The 22638-nt window shown below is 48.0% G+C and overlaps 1 long non-coding RNA gene across 1 annotated transcript; it reads right to left on the minus strand.

Moving 5' to 3' along the window:
• Window positions 1-877: 877 nt before the first annotated feature.
• On the minus strand, window positions 878-18665 carry LOC142891297 (uncharacterized). The gene is made up of 3 exons (XR_012927257.1): window positions 18528-18665; window positions 13033-13184; window positions 878-1193 (listed from the first exon to the last, which is right to left on the minus strand). It is a non-coding gene; the product is annotated as an uncharacterized LOC142891297 (long non-coding RNA).
• Between the last annotated feature and the right edge of the window lie 3973 nt (window positions 18666-22638).

Raw genomic sequence — 22638 nt, forward strand, 5'->3', positions numbered from 1 at the left:
AAATCCACACTCTGCATCAGCCACCGCGGCAATCAATATGCTTGATTAATTTGTCCGTGCATCAGCGCCGCGCGCGACGGAGTGTCATTTTTGACACGGCCTGTCTCGGGGAGCGGAAAAAGAAAAAAAAAAAAAAAAACAGAACCTTGCGATAATTTCCAGTTGTAATTGTTGCTTAAAAAAAAACAGAAAAGAAGGAAAACAAAACGCGGTGTCCGCGCGCCATCTCCGTCATTAAATCGTTTATTTCTGCATCGGAGTCCGGCGAGGTGATTACCTATTTCTCCTGACGGGCTCTGGCATAATCAAAAACCATTATGATTCATTTCATTCACCCCCACCCCCACCCCCACCCCCCACCCCCCCTTTGGCAATCGTCGGGTGGAGTGTGCTGCGTACATGAGATATATTTCACCTGTGATTAATGTTAACTCGGCCTATGGATGGCTGCGCGTGTCTCGCCGCCGCTCCTCCTAATGAATTCGCCCTGAGAGCCTCGAACGAGGGAATAGTTTCATTTTCAGGGCCCCCGTTCTAATCACGCTGCCCACTGGAATGTTTTCACACTTCGGCATGGTGGGGAAGATGGGATTCTTAATGCGGTGCCCCCTCCTTCTCCAGGAAGTGCTAATTTGATAATATTTGAATATCAAAAAGGGGAGGAGGGGGTTCATTAATATTGTTTTGGTGTTTTTTTTGGCGATACAGGAGGGAAATTAATCAGAGTTCTAGCGAGGTTACTCACATCCAGGTTTGATTGTTTGTTTGTTTTTTCGCCCCATCCTGTTCTGATTAGGGAAACTATTGTAATGAAAGAAGGCAGACATCCTGCAAAAGGCTGAAAAAAAAAAAAAAAAAGAACCGACGTGTTTTTTTTTAGCAGCTAAAACACTCGCAACATATTTACTACAAAATGTTCTCCAGCGGAACTTGGGTCAAAGGTCAAACGCTTCAATTAAAGCTGCGTTCACAACAAATCTTTTTTCACACCCGTTGTCAGTGGGACTCCACCGTGCGCAAGTCCAACTTTCACACCAATCCAGCACCTAAAAACAAACAACAACAAAAAAACCTACGTCCCACTACGGCGATTACCTGCTGCAACAGTCCTGCCTCCACCGGACGCAGCTTGGAATTCTGTCGTGGAATTCACGCGCTTTGTCGGAGCTGCAGACCACGTTTAGCTTTGCGGTCTACAAGAGAACGAAAAAAGAAAGCAGAAAGCATTCAGGGAAGAATTTATCGGGCAGCTGCTCGTCTCGAAGGTGGCAAACATAAAAGCGAGAAGTTCTTTTCTTGCACTTGTGGCATTTAATGGCAGACTTGTCGTCCTTTCTAGCTCTGCTCGGGGTGTGTTGTCGCTCTTTTCTGCCTCTCCTTTGAGCCGGGGGGCCCACCGGCTCAGCGCTCACTCGCTGCACTTCTCCCCGCGTCTGGCGAGGCGGGCCGGGAAGGAGGAACCTTGAACGTGACCCTTCCCTTCACTGGAAAACTCACACAAGACGGATCTCTTGAACTCCCCGTCAACCCCCCTCCTCCTACCCCTCCTCCTCCTCCTCCCCCCCCCCCCCCCCCGCTCCCCCGCCCTTTATGTCCCCACTCTTTATTTAACCCTGACTATTTGCAGAGTTTCTGCTAAAAATCCAATTAGGTTAATTTGAAACAGGCCCGGCGCGAGAACTTTATCCCGTCGGCGCATAGATAACTAACCTAATTAAGACTAGACCTCTACCTCTGTCCTCTTTGAGCCCGCAAATTAAGAAAAGAAAAAGAAAACTTGTCAGAGATAAAGACTGAGATTAGGCTGCCAAAGTAAACACGAGAGGCGAGACTTCTTCTTCTTCTTCTTCTTGGTCTTACAAAAAAAGAAAAAGAAGCTCTTGATCTATTTGGAAGTCCTCAGCGGCAGGTTTTCACAGCCACCGACGGCAACTGGGTCGACGTGAAGAGGGGCCAGTCGGCGTAACGCAATAAGTCAAGAATAATACTGAAAATACAAAGTGATTGAATCAGGAGAGCGGTCGGGGGAGCGGCCGGCCTCGAAGGGACGGTTGAATCGAGGGCAACTGTGGCGGTCGGTCGGGCGCTGCAGAGTGAAGCAACGGAAGGGCTGTTCTAATCATCAACTCTCTCTCTCTCTCTCTCTCTCTCTCTCTCTCCTCTCTCTCTCTCTCTCTCTCTCTCTCTCTCTCTCTCTCTCTCTCTCTCTCTCTCTCTCTCTCTCTCTCTCTCTCTCTCACATGGTAAACACAAACACCAGGCCTGCTGAGCCCAGTTTACTCCTATCAGCTGGCTGCGACGGGGCCACTCGGACCACCCCGACTCCTCGGCTCCTCATCCTCGCTGGGACAGTAGAGGGAGGGGGGGGGGGGAGAGAGAGAGAGAGAGAGAGAGAGAGAGAGAGAGAGAGAGATTTAAATGGGGGGCGGGGGAGGGGGGCGCAGCAGCAGCAGCAGTGCGGCGCAGCGGCGGAAGCCCTCCAACAAAATTAAAACCCAATCAATCTGAATCTTCCCCTCCGCCTGGTCAAAGCCCCCCCGCCCCCACCCATCACCCCCGCTAAAGCCCCTCTCTGCCGGTTGCCCCACCCCCTCCCCCTCCTCATCATCCTCTGCAGTCCTCCTGGCTATAACCCCCCCCCCAGCCCCCCGACCCCCCCCCCACCTCCACCCCTCCCCCAAGTGCAGACACCCCTCCCCATGCCCTCTGCACACCCTCCCCCTGACCCACACTACTAACTACAGGCTGCTGCTGGCCTCTTTTTCCTCCACTCCACACCACCCAAAAGTCACCGGGGACAGGAAAAGCAACACAGGAGGATTTTGGAACGATTAATAAGGAAGAAAAAATTTGCTTTTTTTATTTGCTTTAGGAGACCAGCAAGAGACTGGCAAGACAAATAAAAGACGAAAAGATCACTGCAAGAGCTCATCTTTGTTGTGTTGTGCAGCACCTACACACACATACACAACACAACACATTGACATTTTAAGAGAGGGCAAAGACGCAGCCTAATTTCCTCATGTTTCGTTATACATAGCTGCAAGTTCTTTAGATATTTAAAGCATTTTAAACTTGTGCAGAAATTTACTTGCTGAACATTAAAGGCCCAGTCTGGAAGATTTAGCTGCATCTAATGGTCAGAAATTGCGCCGCAAAAACAACGTTTGCACTAAATCTCTGCTGTCAGCAGACTGATGCACGTGTTAAAAAAAAAAAAAAATGTCACACGAAAACAAGAATGTTGCACTTTTACTCCCTCTTGGCTAGAAGTTTGCATTATCTGTTCCATTTCCTTCCATTAAATCTCCAGATAAATTCATGCAGAGCGCCGCACAATAATTCATCCACAAAAATGCTTGTGCACCCATGCACAAAACACGCACCCGCCCGCCCGCCCGCCCGCCCGCGCATGCACACACACACACACACACACACACACACACACACACACACACACACACACACACACACACACACACACACAATTGCACACCACCTGCTGAAACAAAGATGGAGAGAGTCCTTGCTGGCTGAAGCCTAACAGTGGGGAACAATTAAACCAGAGGCCAGCCTTTGATCACTTGGTCATGTGAACATGACAGGTGACCATATGGCTGATAAAATGTAAATGACAAGGGGTGCGTGTGCGAAGCTCTGCAAGAGGAGGAGGAGGAGGCGGAGGAAGAGGAGGAGGCGGAGGAGGGGAAAAAAACAAGCAAAAAAAAAAGGAGAAGAAAAGAGACGGAAGTGAGGCGGAGGTGCGCTTTCCGGGAAAAACAACCTCTTCGCTGCGGCTGATTATCGTGTTTTTCCTCCAAATTCTGATTCTCGTTAAATTCTATATCCCAAGCAGGGGGATAGTGAGAAGCATCCTGAGTGGTTCGCATGCAGACAAGCGCGTAAAACACACACACACACACACACACACACACACACACACACACACACACACACACACACACACACACACACACACACACACACACACATACACACACAGGGAGACTCGTGAAAAAAAGGCACACAAGATCATTAGACTTTTATAGCAGGATGGGCAGACAAGGAGGGAAGGAGCCTGGCTAATAGTTGGCCGCCGCAAACAATCGCTAGCAGATGCTGAGGGCCGTCGTTACAGGCCGGCGCGGGGCTGAGAGAATGGAAGGTGAGGTCACGTACATATTTGTGGCAGGATGCAGAAGAATAGAACCCACTGTGTAATGTGATGAGATGGGGGGAGCCGGGTTACGAGTTCCACGCTAGCCGGGACCAGGGGTACAGTGAGACGTGCACGGGTTCACACGCACGGAGACACACACACACACACACACGCACGCATGCATGCATGCATGCACGCACGTACGTACGCACACAAAGTGAGAACGTGGAAGCAGTTTTCAGCAAGTAGCAGCAGGGGGAGCAGCTCCACTGTGGTTGTGACTTGATCCAGGCTCAGGATGGGGAGTGTGAGTGTGAGTGTGTGTGTGTGTGTGTGTGTGTGTGTGTGTGTGTGTGTGTGTGTGTGTGTGTGTGTGTCTCCCCAGAGTCTCTGCATGCTTCCAAGTATTTACATGCATGTTTATATTAAGGAACAAAATAACAACATTATGCTAAACGACTCTCCCACATGCAAACACGCCCCTAATTTCGGCTTAATGAGCTCAAAGGAGACTCCAAAAATGGGAGTGTCTGTTGCAATTTCTGGAAAATAGGCACAATACAACACTGACTTTCACTGTGTGTTGGTGTATGTGCGTGTGTGTTTGTTTTTGCGTGTAACAACCGAGAGTAGTCGCAAGTAGTCGCTTCTTAGCAGTGCGACGTATTGTGAATGACCTTCTGTCTCTTCACCCGTCCACTCCTGAGCGTGCTCAGTTTGCATCTCTGGCTAGTAGAGTAGAGCAGCGTGTTTCTATCATGCACCTACTCCTTTGATATGATGTATATTTTGCTTATTTACACTTACTGTACAAGCTTGGTAAGCTAATCAAATTTACCAAAAGAATTCCCCGTTTCTGGTATTTCTCTCACTAACGACACATTTCTACGGTAAAAGCCAATTCATCGACCAAAAAAACATTATAAAATTTGCCCATCTGTTGTTTTTGAAAACACACAACGTTGTCGTGATGAAACATAAAGCAGCCTTAGGAAACATTTAACCACTCTGTGTATGTAAAACACATTGGTGCATATTACTTTTAATTTGATAAAACAACCTTTAATCTCAACCGCTGCAACGAATCAGCGCCAACTAAACAGAACCAGGCCGCGGCTGAACGCAGCAGCCGGCTGCCGGCAGACGGCCGGCAAACGACAGCGGCCACGTGCGATCGCGCTAATTCGTTGTTTGCATATGTGTGCGGCGTCCCAAACAAGCGTCGCCGGGGTTCGTGTGCTCGCGGGCCTTTGTCTCTCGCTTCGCAGTTGTGTGAGGACGCCGGCGGCCGTTAACTGCGCCGGCGTTACAGCATCCGCATGCGGACAATTAAAGGGCCACTCGGCCGGAGGAGGCGGCTGAATGGCGTCGGCGCAGAAAGGAGAGAGGGCCCTCTATTCAACACCTCGCGCTCCTCTCTTTTCTTAGGCAATGCTTTTTAGCTGCCAAATGGGCCACTTCACCTCAAGGGCCGCTGCTCAGCTGGCTGAAGGCATGCGGGCACGCATACACACTTACACATACACTTACACACACAAGGCCAAACTTATTGTTGTGCCTTCCTTTTTTTCGTTTTGGTAAAAAAAAAAATCTGTTGACAGAATGCAGAGCGTTTTTAAATATGATACTAATTTACTTCATTAAAAACACCCTGAGTGGTTGGAGGTGGAGGATGCTGCTGCTGCTGCTGCTGCACGTCTCTGCAGTCCAGATGGACTTGCATAATAAATGCGATGAATAATGCTACAAAATACGAAAACAAATATTCTTAGTTTTGAAACACCAAGTTGTTACTCAACGATGAGTTCTCAGCACGCTTACCACAGAGTTCGGGAGTTAGAGCACTCGCAAATTATTGTCACAAACCCCCCTCACATCCTCTAATCTGACGCTGCGCTCGGAACAGAAACCTGAAAGCGACCGTTTAGGTTCAAATTGATCCTTTTTCCAGCTATGAGACAAAGCTGCAAGTCGGTCGCTGTCAGATGTTTGCTTAAAATATTAAATCCGAATTGAATTTAAAGGCCGAGGAGCAAAAAAAAAAAAAAAAAAAAAAACCTGGCAGCTAAGTTTGACCTGTAACTGATGGTTGTGGAGTCGACCTTCGACCCATCTTTAACCGGGCCGCTCGTGAAACGCAGTGATTCCCGTTAACGGGGACAGATGGGAGGACGTGAGAGGGGCCGATGTCCCGCCATGATTGTCTCATCTACAGGGACATTAAATAAGTTTGGGGAAATTATTATTTTTTTCTGGGCTTTTTTTTTGGTGGGGGTTGGGTGGTGGGGGAGGGTAGCGGCCCTGCAGACGCTCCAGTCGAAAATCCAGAGTGAGTGAAACGCAGCAGCGACCATCAATCTCGACCATTTTCTCCTCCCTGCTGAACAACAGACCAGAGTCATTTGCTGCCGGCCCTCTAACTGTGTGTGTGTGTGTGTGTGTGTGTGTGTGTGTGTGTGTGTGTGTGTGTGTCTGTCCGTCCCTTTGCCTCCAACAGGACCGATCACCTTGGACCCGGTCCACACTGACCTTGGCTCCTCCCATCAGCCATTAATTCTGCCTCGTCCTGTCCATCTCTTCCACGGAGCCTCCATCCCTCAAACCTCCTCTCCCACGGCTCGCGTGTGTGTGGGTGCGTGCGCGTGGCCTCCCACGGCCTGCCGAGCGCGTGCACGTGCCGGAGTCGGTCCCTCTGAAGGTGACACCTCGCGCCCCCGTGCCGAGATAATGAAGGCTTCAACTTTGCAACTCGGGCATATCGGATCGCGGTGCCGCGACACGAGCGATCCGCGCGGGTCGCCGCCCTCCGGTTGGCGTGCACGAGAGCGCTCACTGTGCACGTGCATGTGATTTTCCCAAAAAGGCCTCATTGTCATCGTCCTAAACATGGACTGATGGAGCAGGGGCGTCAGGAGACACGTCTCAGATCTACACATTTGCAGCAGTCGGAGGTGTGTGTGTGCGTGCATGCAAGTGTGTAACAACACACGAGAGGCCAAGCCTTTCAAACACCCCTCAACCGCAATGATTGGTTGAATAGAGGCAAAGAATATTGTGATCTCATCATGTCCTGAAATCAGAATCTATCGTATATTTGGAGCAATAAATGGAATTAGGTTTCAATAAACAACAGTTTCACACACAGAAGTGCAGGTTATAGTCCAGGAGCTGCTGCATGTTGGAAAAGGACCGCACTATTGCTTGTTTTCCATTGGTCAGTGAGTATCAGCAGCATTGCAACAGGGGAACAGTATCAAGATGTTCCAGTACAACAATAACTAATCAGTCTGTGGAACAAAAGAATATTTTTGCAATATATTTTTTTTAACAAGGAGACAAAGTATGTCTTTGACAGCGGTGCCGTCAGTTGCTTTTGAGAAATGATTGAAATACATGTGATTGAATTTGTCTGGCCTCCAACATGTCAGACTGAACTTGCATCCTTGCATGATTTTCATGTAAAGATTATCGTTTTTTTCTTTTCTTTTGCACAGCAGTTGAATCCATCACACATCCACTCCGCCGCAGAACAACATGCCTCCGAAAAAAAAAAAAGGAAAAAAAACTGCCAATGCCTCTCTTTTATCCTTTCTCCTCGACTCACCTTTTTCCTCCCCCTTTCATTCAAGAAGGGCTCTTTCCATAATAAAAGGAACCTGTGGAACTAATCCTTGCAAATCTCCCGTGCTTTCTGTCCTATACCTCCGGGCAACACAGGCGAGCGAAATCCTCCATTTGCATGCCTAAACTGCACTAACTGTGAATAAACCCTTTTAGCTGCTAATGTAATAACATCTCCATTTCAGGAAAAGGAGCGCGGGGTAGGCCGGCCCTCAGAGATTCGGCCCAGCTCGCCCCTCTCCCTCCCCCCTTTTCCTACCCTCTCCCTTTCTCTCTCTCTCTCTCTCTCTCTCTCTCTTTTTTTGAACCCCACGCTGCACAATGGGCCCCGGCATACAGATGCATCCAGCGTCCTGCCTTATCAGCCACATCTAGTTAGGGTCGGCTTTGGAAATGGAAGTGGCGTCCTGATTACAAGCAGATAAGCAAGAACACACACACACACACACACACACACACACACACACACACACACACACACACAGGGAGAGGACTGTGTGGCGGGATTAGAGGTGAATTTGACCGTGATATTTATTTGTCGTCGGTTTAATTCCCGCCACATTTGTGAGTTTTTTGCTTGCTCCATCATCGTCGCGAGAGGATATTTTCTTTGGTATGGGGTCTGAAATTTGTTTTCATGGAAATGAGGCGTTACGCGTTTTTTTTTTGTCATATGACCGAGTGGTTGTCCGATGACAAAATCCACCACAAGGAAAACGGCGTCAACATTTTGAGGATCGTAAAACAACTTCACGGAACATTTGTAGCCATGTTTTCTGAAAAGAAAAAGGCCACCAAAACTATTAATTACTAATAAAACAATTAATCAGTGATTGATCGATGATTGATGACTGAAAACTTAAGGTTGCAATTTATTTTTTTAATTAATTCCCTTCTCAAAACAATTTTTTAACCTCAATGCCATTCGTAATTATTTCTTCATTCTTAGGTGGAATTCTGGCGCGCGTGTCCAGGACCAATGAAAAAAACAAGAAACAAATATAAAACATATATTCAAATGTTTCACGTTATTTTTCAGCGCCGCTCCATCTCAGCTCACACGTTTCCCCTCATCTTCGGAAGCCGCTGACAGGCCACGAGAAACCCTCGCTCAGCCGCACTCGACCGCCTTTCCTCCGCCGTCATCTGAAGATGAGGGTCGGAGGAGATCAGCGGCTCCCGTTTGGCGGCTGCCTGCAGCCCCGGAGATGCCGCGATATCGCTTTAATTGTCCAATTACACGGAACGTCGCCGCTGCAACGCCGGCTCCTCCTCCCCAAAATCACACTCGCTTATTTATTTCACAACCAGTGCCCGTCCCCGCCCCCCACCCAGCCAGAACCAACAGTAGGGTTGTTGCTGTGGGTTTTTTTTTTTTTTTTCGCCCCCTCTCTCTCTTCCTGTCTCTCTTTCCCGTCGGTGAATTAAGGCTCGAGCGGCGGAGATAACTGAGACATCTCTCGCGTTTCCCCCCTCGGAGAGCCGGCGCTCGCTACCTCGCCGAGTTCACATGAATAACATTAACATCAAAGGGAATTTCTTGGAAAGCATCTGATCAAGCCGTATCGTACATGGCTGTGACATGCCTGGAACACTCCCCCCCCCCCCACACACACACACACCCATCCCGCTTCCTAAACACGCACTCTCTCTGTACATACTGACACACCTTCCATACATACATTGGTATTCTCCCCTCGCCGGGAGCAGATCCGCCTTCTTCAAAGGCCCCGATCCCACTGCGACTACTACTACCGCTGCTGCTCCTACTACTACTACTACTACTACAAACTACTACGACTACTACCACCACTGCCGCTCGGCGACGTGATCAGACGTCAAAACGCGGAGCGCGAGTCCCGTCGCACCGCGCTGGGGAACGTTGAAACGCGCCGTGACGTAACCCGGGTGTTGCAGCACCCGTCACGCGGGGAGCCGCCGGTGGCAAATGTATTCTGCTGACCCATTTTTTTTTTTTTTTCTTCCCCTCCCGTTCAAGATTCTTCTTGTCTTGAGTCTTCCCCGCTCATTCAAGCCCGGGTGCTTTTCCCTCTTCTTATTTTGATACCCACAAACCCAGTTGACGCCACTCACTGATTATTTTTCAGCCGGCATTGCGTATACCCACTTCTTAATCCCCTCTGCAAGCCAACTGGTTTGATTTCCCTTCACAGGTTGTTGACCCATCTGACGCTGCATCTAATTGGCCAGCGCTCGTTGCCTTCGTTGGTTAGATTGGTTCAATTTAGGCATGAAGAAGACCGACGAGCCAATCAGAGGCGAAATAGGGCGGATGATGCCTGGGAACAAATCCTGCCAAACAGCAATTTTGTCAGTTTGCTTTACATTTTACGCCTTTAAAAAAAAAAACATAATAAATATGGAAGATGAAGTGAGCACATTTTATTGTCTTTTTTTTTTTTTCAAATCCTGGTCAAGTAATAATTATATTATCGGCAAACTCTGGCCTACCCCATCTTATTGCAAATCAGCTATACCAAGAAAGAAAAAGCTGGCCTATATGGAATACTTTAAAGAAGGTATTAGTAAATAAGGAATAGTTTACTCAAAATGCACATTCAGTCTGTGGGGCAGCATTAGGTCATAAATCACATGATTTCATGATCCTGATTCCCTCAGGTCAGGCAGCAGAAATGATGCGACAATACGCAAATACTAACTGGCTCATTTTTGGCTAAAACTACAAAGTCACACCATTTATAAAACCTTTGCTTGAATGGGCTGCTCAAAAAAAAAAAAAAAAAACGGCATGAATTAAGAGAAAACCCACTTCCTCCTGGGGATCACTACGCCACTGAAGCCGCTCGTTACGTGTTGCAACACGGCAGAAACGTGCGCGGAGCAAAGGTCGGTGGGGTGAGGAGCCGGTGTGATGATCATCCTCGCCGTTAAATAAGTAAATACGCGGCACGTGCAGAGGTGGGACGGCTGAGCAACAGCGGAAGGAGGAAGAACCCGCAGCTCTGAGACTCATTCAAAGCAGAGCAAGCAAATGCCAAGGCCCGGTAGGAGGAAAAAAAAAAAAAGCGTGCGCGTGCGCACACACACACACACACACAAACACGCACGCACACACACGCACGCACGCACATGAAAAAGACAAACTTATTGAGGTCTCTATTTCCATGGCAACACAGAATAGTTTTGATGATGTTCCTTCCCAGTCGGCAGGCAGGGTTTGGCCGAATCACGGCACAGATTGGTGCTCTGTGGCTTGTTACTAAGGGCGGTTTTAAAAACGTGCACAGAGAGCGAGCGAGAGAGAGAGAGAGAGAGAGAGAGAGAGAGAGAGAGAGAGAGAGAGAGAGAGAGAGAGGGAGCAGGAGAGGGAGGGCGAGAGGCGCAGATGGTTGGAAGAATTGCCACTTTGAAGAAAACCCCAACCCACACGGCACAACTGGGCTCTGCAATATTGATTTGAATGGGTGGAAGAGAAGAAGGGGGGAGGGGGGGGGAACCTAGTGGCCTATGAATAAGTAAGTGACGGATAATACGGGCTAAATCAAAAGCCATTCAAAGCGAATGGGATATGCGCTCTCGCCCGACACTGAGGTCCGGCGCGTCTCTCTCCTCCCCACATGAGGTCACGGGCGAGCGGTGGCGGCGGCGGCCGGCGGCAGCGGCTCAGCCCGTCCTCCTCCTGTCGAGCCTCTGATACCGAGTGGCGGCTCTAAAGAGAAAAAGCCCCTGCGCTAAACGACTCAATCCCATTTAAATGAACTCCAACCTGAGCGTTTCTCCTTTGTTTTGTTTTTTTCTCCCACCCACCCCCGACAAGTGCCAGTTGTGTATGCGAATAATGGCAGCAGCTGCAGCCGCAGCTCGCCGGCGGCTGCCACCGCCGCTTTGAGGCTTTTTTTTCGTGCCCCGTTAGCACCTGGTTTTAAAAGGCGTCCTGAGCGATCGGATCGCTGGCGGGAGGGATTGAGCGCAAGGCGGTGCAGGTGGAAGACGGATCCCTCACTCGGAGCCCACTGGGAGGTGGTGCAGCCTCAATCTTTCAGCCACGGCGGAGCTCTTTATCGGCTCCAAACGCCGAATTACGAGGCAAGAAGAGCTTTTATTTTATTCGAATTCAGTCAGAGCTGCTACTGCGTTGCTTATTTTGTGTTTTAATAAAACTGATTAAACCCAAATGCATTTTCCTCTCCTGACTAATTCCAGACCCCAAATCTAAAATTCAAATGGAAAAATTGCCTCAAAGCAAACAAACGACGGGATTTTAGATTTTGCATCATTAGTTAATCACGTCAACGAGTCGAAAGCACACATCCGACATTCAAAGGAAAAAGACGAGGCATCCAGCCTTTTCCAGCGGGAAACAACTGTGTTTCGATGGGCCATGGGGGCAGGGGACTGATATCCAATCACAAGTGGCTGTTGGAGGTGGCAGGTGGAGGCGGCCGGTGGTGCCAGGTAGAAAAACATGCGCGCGTGCGCGGAGCTGCCCGGCCGTGATTGGATGGCGTCAAAGGGCCAATCGACACCGGCGACACAGGTTCGGTTTTTAATGTTGCCTTGTAACCGCACTTTTTTTTAATTTTTTTTTCTCCCACTTCCACTGCACTGCACTGCAGTGCCTGCAGAACAACCAGCAACGCACATTCCATCAGAGGCTTCTGTCAGTTTAGCCGGCGGGAGGATTCACGCTTATCGGAATCACTTTTGCCAAAAAAAAACAAACAAAACAAAACAAACTCCTCCAAACTCCCTCAGTCACTGCCGCCCTCCTTCCCCTCCTCCGGAACCCGGCTCCGCCCTCCTCCAGATTCCCGCTTGGCGCCGCGGGCCGCAGGAAGCGGACGTTTAAAAAAAAAAAAAAATGAGCGGCGTGATCCGTGTTCGACACAACTGCCGCTGCTGCTCCGACAGGCGGGGGCCCCCGCAAAACGTCCCTCTGCTGCACCCCCGCCACCCCCACTGTTCCCACCCCGCAACCCCCCGGAATACCCCCTCCTCCCGTCCCACCCGCCCCCCAGCACACGGCGACACGGCAGACAGGTGACCGTAAACAATTAATCAACGTGCTGACACCTCTGCATCTGCCAGGCCCAACACGGGGAGGAGAGCTGTCAGCTTAGCAAAACAAAGCAGCCCCTCACACACACACACACACACACACACACACACACACACACACACACACACACACACACACACACACACACACACACACAGCAGAGGGAGTGTCACTCACAAAACGTGGCGGCTTGTAAATATGAAATATTTACCTCGTACGCGTCTCTCTCGGAAAAACACATTTCTCTCATCAGCGCTGGGCTCTGGCCGGGCGTCATGTGCGTCCCAGCGGCGTGACATGGCGGAGTTGCAAATTTTTAAGATGTCTCCGCTGTCCCGCGGCCTCTCTAACAAGACGGCACAGCTGGGGAGGGAGGAAAAATACTGGAATTAAAAAAATACTAATGGCACCTCTGGCTGAGAGTTGCTTTCACTCATGTTTGTGTTTTGTTTTTTTTGTTTTGTGTGTTTTTTAAGAGGTTCCCTTTGCACATGCCAGTAAATAATTAGCTGTGCTATTTGGTAGCTGAATACATATGCAAAAAAACAGCAACAAACACTGATAATAGGAGCTCGATAATCCAGAGAAAAGTCTTTTTCCCTGGTTTCACTTTGAAGAAGTGCAGCTCTGCAAATTGATCATGGTCCTAATGGGCCTTCAGGGGAGAAATAAAGTTTGTCTAATTTTGAATGAACACACAAACTAAGTTTCTGTTTAATTTATCTACGTTTAATTGTGTTCTCGTTTTGGGGCAACTAAAGCTCCCAAAGACAATTTTACATTATTGTTTTAACAACAACTTTTAGACGTAAATTTTTTTTGTTTCAACTCTGCAGCAACAAGTTGGGGTCACAGTCACAGCCCCTTGCCCGATGCAAACAAACAGACATGACCCAAAATGTGGATGTGCCGCGTTATCCCCCCACAATGGGCCATCAGTGTTGAGGATGTTTTTCCTCGTGTGCTGTGCATTGTTTGATCCGAGCCACCCCCACCCCACCCCCACCCACTCCGCCCCCTCCCCAGCGCGCCCTAAATTCATCCTCGGGGGCCTGAGAGGAGAATTCACCGGCATATTCATATGGATGAGTGGAGCTAACAGGTGATGAATGTCAGAGCCGCTGGTGGCCCATTGTCGCCGGGGACAAAGACAATATGGAGGGGCGGGGGTGCAGAGAGGTCATAGCTAAAGTTTAAACCGTTGCTGACTTGTGTCATCAGTCAATACAGGCACCTTAAGAAAAAAGACCTTTAAAAGGTTGCGGCGGATTCAACATATGAGCGGTAAATCTGACCGTTTCATCCGCCAATGGTCCGTCGTTCTTTTTCAAATATCTTTCCCTGCTATTAACTTGTGATATTTCCCTCGTGTTTTTTATCCCCATTTTATTTTTTTTTTCATTCAGAGCGATCTTGTTGACACGGAGAAGATGCAGGAGGCCAGAGTGTGCCCGTGCACAAACACTCCCGGGGATTCTAATAACAATGCCGCAGTCCCGGGGAGTTTCAGAGCTGCAAGAGCTGTCAGGCCTTTTGTTTCAAGGGGCCACTCATTACATTACAATCCCAGGAATAAGGCTCCTTCAGGGGCTTGCGCAAGGCCACGGAGGAGGAGGAGGAGGAGGAGGAAGCATTGTTCCTCACTCCATGCACGCCTCTCCGCTTTTGCAAGCCAACAGGAAACGCACTCCTCGGAGTTTAAAAAAAACCCCACAAAGATAAAAGCCCCGACAATGAGAAGATGCACGGGAATGACGCGGCTCACCTGGAGAGGGGAGGATGACAAGTGGGAGGAGCGGGAGGAAAACGGGAACGAAGCCGGGCCTTGAATTAAAGCTGCCATTTTCGTTAAGGTGATCATTACAGTGCCAGCTGGAAGCTCGGTGGGGCGAGGGGCCGAAATCGCAAACACAAAGCTCCCCTCTTGATTCCGTTTGTTCCGTGCAGAATGGCGGCGGGAAGAAGGCGGGCGGGGCGGAGGAGGTGGAGGTCGAAGAGGATGGTGGTGGTGGGGTGTTTACGGCGGATGTGACTTTCGGGGGTCTTGTTTGGTTCGGCTGCCGCATCTCGAACACATCTCACACTCTCAGCGGCGGCAAAGTTGCGGCGCGCGAGTCGTGGCGGCAAATGAGACGCGCGCGCGACGAGAGCGCAGGCGTAGGTGCGAATTGGAACGCGGAGGTAAAAGTTCCCCCATGGGGGGAAGGCGACAGAGTGCGCAATGTTTGTGCAGCGGCGGCGGAAGGAAAATGTTTAGATTCTTTTTCAGAGGGCACTGATTTGTCTATTTTTTTTGAGGGGGTCAGGAAGCCGAGGAGCGAGACTGGGACAGTTGACTGTGGTGTCTGTTCAAGATATGGCTTCAGATTGGAAAGAGATTTTTAAGTGATAAAATATTAATCTATTAATCTGAGAGATTTTAACATGGATCTGATTATTAATGAATCAATTAATGACAGAAAATAATTTGAGTTCTTGTCAAAGTTCCATGTGTGACTGAAGATTTTCTGAAAATTCTGCTTTACTGTTTGCATGTATACATAAAAATAAAAAAAAATTCTACTATTTTATACCTTAGTCCTTTTGTTTCCAACATTTATTTGTGAGACTTTATGGGCTGGAGAGCAGCACTTGACCGAACCGTGTCAGCTGAACATTTCGAGCAGGACATTTTTGCATAAATCCACAGCCGCGCTCCCACTTAGAGGCATCAGGCGGCATTTTTGTGGGTTTTCACTCACTCCATAATTCAGTGTAACAGTCAGAAGTCAGTGGAGTCAAGTATGACTCTCCACTTTTGAGCCATTTGCGGTAATGTGCCATTTCCACGACTGCTCCGGCTTCTGATTGGTCTCTTAAATTGTCTTCACAGGAAATCTGACGGTTCAGGAAAACCTGGAACGGCTTTGACTGACATTACCTGCCTGCCAGCCTGCATACGCAGTCGACCGAAGACATGATTATTTTAACATTACCGCAGCGTTTGCAAGGATTCATTGTGATTGAAAAGCAGCGGCTGAACGAAGATTTGTAAAAAGAAGCATCCCTGTACATTCTGGATAAGCCAAACATTGATCTTTTTGGTGTTTACAAATTAATCAGACAACTTTACTTACATCATCTAGCAACAGGCCACCAGGTGCTTTACGTTAAATAGACACATGGTCCCCATGATGACCAATCACGTGCGAGGTCTGCATTTGGCGACTCAACTAAAGACTAGTTTTGGTTCTGTGAAGTTTAAATCAGGAATATAGTGATAAAGTCCAAGACCTTCGCCGCACTGCACCTCCTCCAACACAGCTGACTTAAGTTGTTCTACAGTCGATGCCGGCGCAGGTCCTGTAGGATCCATGACTCATTTTAAACGAGTCGAAAGTGGAAAAGCAGCCCAGCGACGGCGGCTCTGTATTTAAAATGCCGCGATCATTAAGCTCTGGAGGGACGGCGTGTAATGAAAGAGGGAGTTGATGCACCTCGCGCCAAAGGAAGGAAGGAAGGAAGGAAGGAAGAGGAAAAAACTGATCTGACTTTCATCACCTCGCAAGGCTCTTTCTTTCTGTCGACCCTTTGATGTTCCACAAATGTCACCAAGACCATCTTTTAAGGAAAGATTAAAAGATAGACTCCCGAAAATGTCTCGCACTCGGCTCCATTTGTTTTGCATACGGGTCCCAGTGTGACTCCTCTGTCTCGCCTCTAATAAAGCCGCTCACGGTGGAAGCCAATGTTGTTAATTTGTACAATAACACGGCAGCATTCACGCAGTGCGGACGCAGATGTAAATGCGGCTCTGTTTCTGCATTGGGCACATGCCCACAAAGAGTCCGGCATTGATTGGCCAGCTGACTTGAAAGGCAATCAGTAAGGGATGATGGAGAAACCAGGAATACACATTATTAAATGTGATTTTTTATTTTTTTTGAAAGAAAAAAAATTAATAAATAAATAAAAAATAAAAATTGTTCATCTGTGATTTTTTACAGTGTAAAGGGAGTCTTCCCATCGCAGCCTGATCTCCACTTCTGGAAACGTGCACCTCTCCCTCATCACACCTAACCTCTCATCTCCGTCTCTCTTCATCTTCTCCATCCTGGGATTGAAAAATGTCAAACTGGAGTTTGCAAATCCTCTCTCGGGAGAGAGAGCGAGAGGGAGTACTGGAAAGTCTAGCGCAAGAGCCGCGAGGCAGCTTTTGACAGCGCAGACGTAGTTAAAAGCCGTCTCACCGGATCCCGATTTCAAATAGGTGCAACTCGGGCGTTGACCTGACACTTGTTCCCTGCGCCACTCGTGGCCGCTCCGCTCGGACGGCCGTTTAAGTTGTCAAATTATCCATACAGGAGTAATTGGACCTCCCCTCTCCTTCTCCTGCAGGCGCACGGTGACCCCGCCGCGCTTTTTTCGTGCATATGAATGTGCGAGTGCATGCGTGAAATGCATGTACGTGTGCAAATGGCGTTTTCACCCCCCCGAGAAAGTGTGGCTTTTGATTAAATTAAGGCAAAGGTGTTAAAGCTGTTGATTGTCAATGGTGGAGGCAGGCGTAGAGCAGGATAATACCATGCATATCAATGCGGCGGCGAGTGACTGCGGTCCCCCAGGTGTCAGCCAAATGAGTGTGAATATTCAGCTTTTATTTTTTCCTGTCCACTTAGGTCTCACTTCACTCTGATGGCACTTTATTAGCCTGCCCTCTTGGCAGCGGTGGCGTGAGCGACGCGCTGCAAACAAGGAAGTGCCCCTGAGTTTGTGCACACTGCCACTTCACCAAAGCCCTGAGGGAGCTACATGCAAAATAGAGATTATTCAGATTTTTGGTATCTACAGAACTAGGGAGCGACGCAGAACGGACAACACCATTCAAAAGTTTGGGGTCACCGACTCATTTCTGCATTGAGCTCCATTATAACCAGCTTCAAGAAATAATCTACTGGAATGCTCTTAAGAACATTACTAGAGCATGGAAATCAGTAAGAACGTGCTGAACACATACGGGGATGGCTTTGACAGTTGTTGCCTTGAATGTAATTGAATGGGATTTTGAGAGAATGAATATCAACTGAGCAAAATGCAGCCATCATTACAGAAGTTGAATTCTTTAAATTTGCTATAAAAGGAAGCATTTTTAAAACAAAGCTTTGTATTTAGATGTGTGTGCTAAACCATTAAAGAGTAAAGCATCAAGCTTTACATTTTAGGCTATTTAAAAAGGCCTATTTTTAGTTTGCACACTTGGAATTCTCTCAATAACTTTTAATTAGATATTGGAAAAAATGTTTCCATACTTGTTAAGCACATCTTGACTGATTTCTGTGCACTCATAATGATCGGAGAGCAGTAGTGTGCATTTTTGATCAGGTTAGACCACAACAGGCTCATTACCAACACTAAAATGTTAAATGGCTGTGATTGTGTGCCAACAATTGTTTGTATATTTTCCACTTTTAAAAATGGTGACTTTGACTCCAAAACAGCTGCTCCAGCAACCCTGGTCGCGGGAGAAGCTGCGACCGAAAATGGATGAATGGAGGCTGGAGTCAGGGATGAAAAATCAGATACGGAAATCGTGATAAAGTTGGACAGCGAGTGCGGTGGCACAGCCATCTGGCAACCATTGTCGCTCATAGATAAACATGTCGTGTTAAAATCAAATCAGAAGAATTCAGTTCGTAAAAAGGCACCTTAATCAATTTAAAACCTTACTTGAGCAGAATCAGGGCTGCACTCTGCACCGTCGACCCGGGTTCCTCTTGTCAGGCCGGATCGGCGCTCGCTCGCTCCTGACGGCCGCTCCCCTCATCCGTCCGCCGCTCCTTTTTCCTGGCGCAGTATATTGATTCAAATGAAAACAAGTTGCCAATCCAAATAAACACCATGTCAAGGAGTCATCCAAGCAGACAGAAATATCTGCCCAGCATGATACCATGGGGCAGGAAAACCACAGGGGCACTGGTGCTCCCGGCGTCACGGGGGGTCCACAGGGGTCTGGCGAGGTGTATGTGTGCGTGGACACATGCATACACTCATTTGTGCATGAGCGCACATATGAGTGGCCAATCATGTGTGGCCTTGTGTCTCTATTCAAGACATTTATCTGGTCAATAAGTGCTATCACTGTTATTGCGGCCCCTGCACTGCATCATAAGCAATTCTTTTAGAAGGTGGGGTGAGGGGTGGGTTTTAGGGGGCTCCGATATGGATTGGTCCATGCGAGAGCAACCAGTGATCAACTTCTGCCCTGACATGATATAAGTGGAGGCTGGAAGATATCATTTTTTTTTTTTTTTTTTTTTAAATGCAAAGAAAATTTTGCACTGGAAGTAAGAATCCGTTGAATGGTAGAATTCCCTCTAGAGGAAGTGACATTTAAGAGACTTTTTATTTTTTCCCGTTTCGTTTTTAGGGGAGACAACTACTGGCATTATGTTTGTATCTGGGCAACCTGAGCACATAGAAAAAAAAAAGATGTGACCAAAGCAGAAAATAAAAAATATAGAAAACATCAATAAAGGAATATTTGGAAGTAGATTAAGGATGACGTGCATGTCGTATCTAAATCCTTAAATAAACAATGGGTGGCTGAACGTTGCACACTTCGGCAAAGTCGAGTATCCAGGCATGCATGTGTTGTTCTTACTCGTTTAATTCTGTAATACAAACACACACCAGTAACTGCCCCGCAGCTGCACTCAGCAGGCGATTAGGTACGTTGGGTGGCGTCTATATCCTGGTCTAATGCGTAAGCCACTTATTCCCAAACACACTTTAGCTCACTATTCGCGCGACGTGATGCGACAAACAAACAACGATATATGAATAATAGTGCCACATGTGCCTATTACACACTTGAACATTTGAATATAGTCATAGACATGACTTTATATGAGTTTCGTATCACTTCCGCTCACCTGCTGTAATTAGCCCCGTTGATGCATTTGGGCGGGCGAAAGGTCCGTTGCATAGCAGTAGGACCCCTCTGAAGCTATAGCTGCCACCAGGTGCCTGTGTAAAATATTTCCCCAATTATTAAACTAACCCTACACTCGACTACGGCTGCTTTTGCCAGTCGTAGTATTCATGAACAAAACCATTTTAAATAATTGAAAAAAAAACTCAAATTGTCCAATACAATTCCGCATCCCACATAAACATAAAATAAAACACAAAAGATGAGGAGGATTGAGGAACCAGAGAGTATAAGTGGTTGTGGTGTCTCGTCATACATACTTACAATGATTCAGTGGGAAACAGCTGCTTGTGAAATGGCAGTAGAGTAGAGTTATCCCTGCACGGCAGCTCAAGTTTCATTTCTGCAGTCGAGTTGGTCCATCTCGCAAAATTCTAGTCGAAAGCCTTTTTAACTGGACTTAAAACGTTGTTAGATTTAGCTCAGATTTCTTTCAGCAGTACTGAATAACGGATGAGAGCAAATAAGTGATTCATGACCTGACTCTGGAGGTCTGACATTGACTTTAACAATGTTTCATGACATTAATATCCATCTCAACTGCTTCAGTGAAGTCTGTTCAGGAAGCAAGAGCTAATGCGCCCAAATCTCTGTGCCACTTCATCCAGGCCCTGCAGTGGTTCTCAAACTTTCTCTGTCACGCCCCACCTCGGAGGAAGCAAATTTTTCATTTGGGGCTAGAAGCCCCAAATTTGACGTGGCTGTGTCTTGAGGGATCCCGATGAACCTGCAAGTGGTCCCATGTCTCTAGGACTTTTGACCCCATAGACTTGCATGGCATTAGGGTTAGCAATAAGGTTGGAATTAGGGTTAGGGTTAGGGTTACTGCTGGAATTAGGGTTAGGGTTTCGGGGTTCCTCATGGGCTAGAAGCCCCAAATTTGACGTGGCTGTGTCTTGAGGGATCCCGATGAACCTGCAAGTGGCCCCATGTCTCTAGGACAAAGTTGACTTTTGACCCCATAGACTTGCATGGCATTAGGCCAGGCGAATGGCTCCCAGCCTAGTGTCTCTCTGAGACTGCCCCAAGTCAAAGCGCTTTGATTTCAGCCGGAAGCCAAACTGGCGCATTTTTGGAGGAGGCTGTAAACAGAGGGCTACATATGCTGTAGAGTTGTCTGGATGCTCAAATGGAACTTCAGAATGAAGCACAGAAGTTATGTAACGGGCAAATTATCCATCCATTTATTTTCTGGACTCTGTCTCAGCTGCCTCATGGCGAAGGCGAGGTTAAACCCTGGACAAGACCAGATTACTGTGGAATAAGAACAATGCTAGTTTTGAACTTGAATCAACGCTTTGACCCGAGTGTGTGGGCTCATTTACCACCTTCCAATTTAGTCTTTTCGGCATGCAGAGTGGGGGTGCCATCAGGGAGGGCTCATCTAAACGTTAACACCTTATGTGGTCCACAGTTGAGAAATTATTTGGGGTTTGACGCAGGAGGAAGCTCCCCGAGGGAACCTGCGCAACCTCTGACTTCTACCTGTGGCCCCGATGGTGTTCCTCAGCGCCCCGTAGAGCACCGGGGCTATAATAATCGCACGAACCCCACTGAGATTGAGCGTAGCCACGGTGCAAAGGGGTCAGGAAGAAGGACGGCAGAGCCAGAGGTCCAAAGGGGGCAAAGTGAAACGACGTTGTGTGTGCGTGCGATGGGAGGCGACGATCTCACGCCATTTTTAAGGTCATGCTAATTGCCACGGACGCACAGGACGCCTTCAGCCAGCCCTGGCTCTGCTGAGGAGGAGGAGGAGGCGGCGGAGAAGGATGAGGGTTGAGGGGGTAGCGGCACAGGTGTGGACCTTTAATTAAATACCACGGCAAAGGTTAATGCATAGAACCAGGAAGTACAGCCAGCGGTAAGTGGAGTGGACATTTACAACGCGGCTTAAAATACACCCCCACACTGAGCGTGTGCGCGTGTGTGCCACGTGCACGAATGTGCACAATTACATGAGACAGAGGTGCCTAAGAAAAAAAAAAAAAGAGGCAAAATTCAATCAATGTATCTTTGGAGGTGTAACCTGAAACTTTGGCAAGGATATTATTAGGAGTGCAGTCAGACTTCAGAGGTGAGGAAGGTGCATTAAGCTGCCAGCTTAGTTCAAATTAACCCGCAGTCACATACGAACACCGACATCGGCTGTTTTATTTATTTCTTTTTGCTAAAATCTATAAGAAGCTACATAAGGAGGCTTTGTCACGTTGTCACGTTACAATGTGTGTGTGTGGAGGTGGCGGTTAATGACAGAGGGACTTGCACGTGCGTGTGACCCTTGATAATTAGCACCATCTGCCATATCGGAACACCTCTGGAGAGATAGGTTGTCTTCCAGGAGCGAGACGGACGCGTTGGCACGAGGAGAGAAAGGGAACAACAGTTGGGGACGGAACGAGAAAGATGGAAAGCAGAAGCAATTTTTTTTTCAATTTCTTCCTTCTTTTTCATCTACGCACAAAAACGCCTCCTTAGAGTTCCTGTTCGTGGGAAAAAAGCTCTCTGCCCTCCATTATAATTTTGGCTCACACCGCGCAGCGCTATGAACAAGACTCTGCTTTACCCGCAAAAACAAAGGCGACACAAAACAAACCGTCTTCCTCCTCGGGAGCACTCGACAGGGAAATTGCAGGAGTGGGCCTTTTGGGACCGTTCAGTCACAACAGAGACGGTAACAAAGCCCAAAAATAAATAAAAATTAAAATACACATGGACCAAATCCACCAATTTAAATACGTCGTCCTTGGAGACGGAAGACTCTTTCATCTCGCAACTCAATTTAGACGAGAACACTTCTTCTTCTTGAGGTAAGCTTGAGCGGGAAACTGTCGATTGCGAGCGAGCACA

Source organism: Nelusetta ayraudi, unplaced genomic scaffold (assembly GCF_046127955.1).
Source record: "Nelusetta ayraudi isolate G7.1 ecotype Tasmania unplaced genomic scaffold, CSIRO-AGI_Nayr_v1 ptg000031l, whole genome shotgun sequence".
In the NCBI taxonomy this organism is placed as follows: Eukaryota; Metazoa; Chordata; class Actinopteri; order Tetraodontiformes; family Monacanthidae; genus Nelusetta; species Nelusetta ayraudi.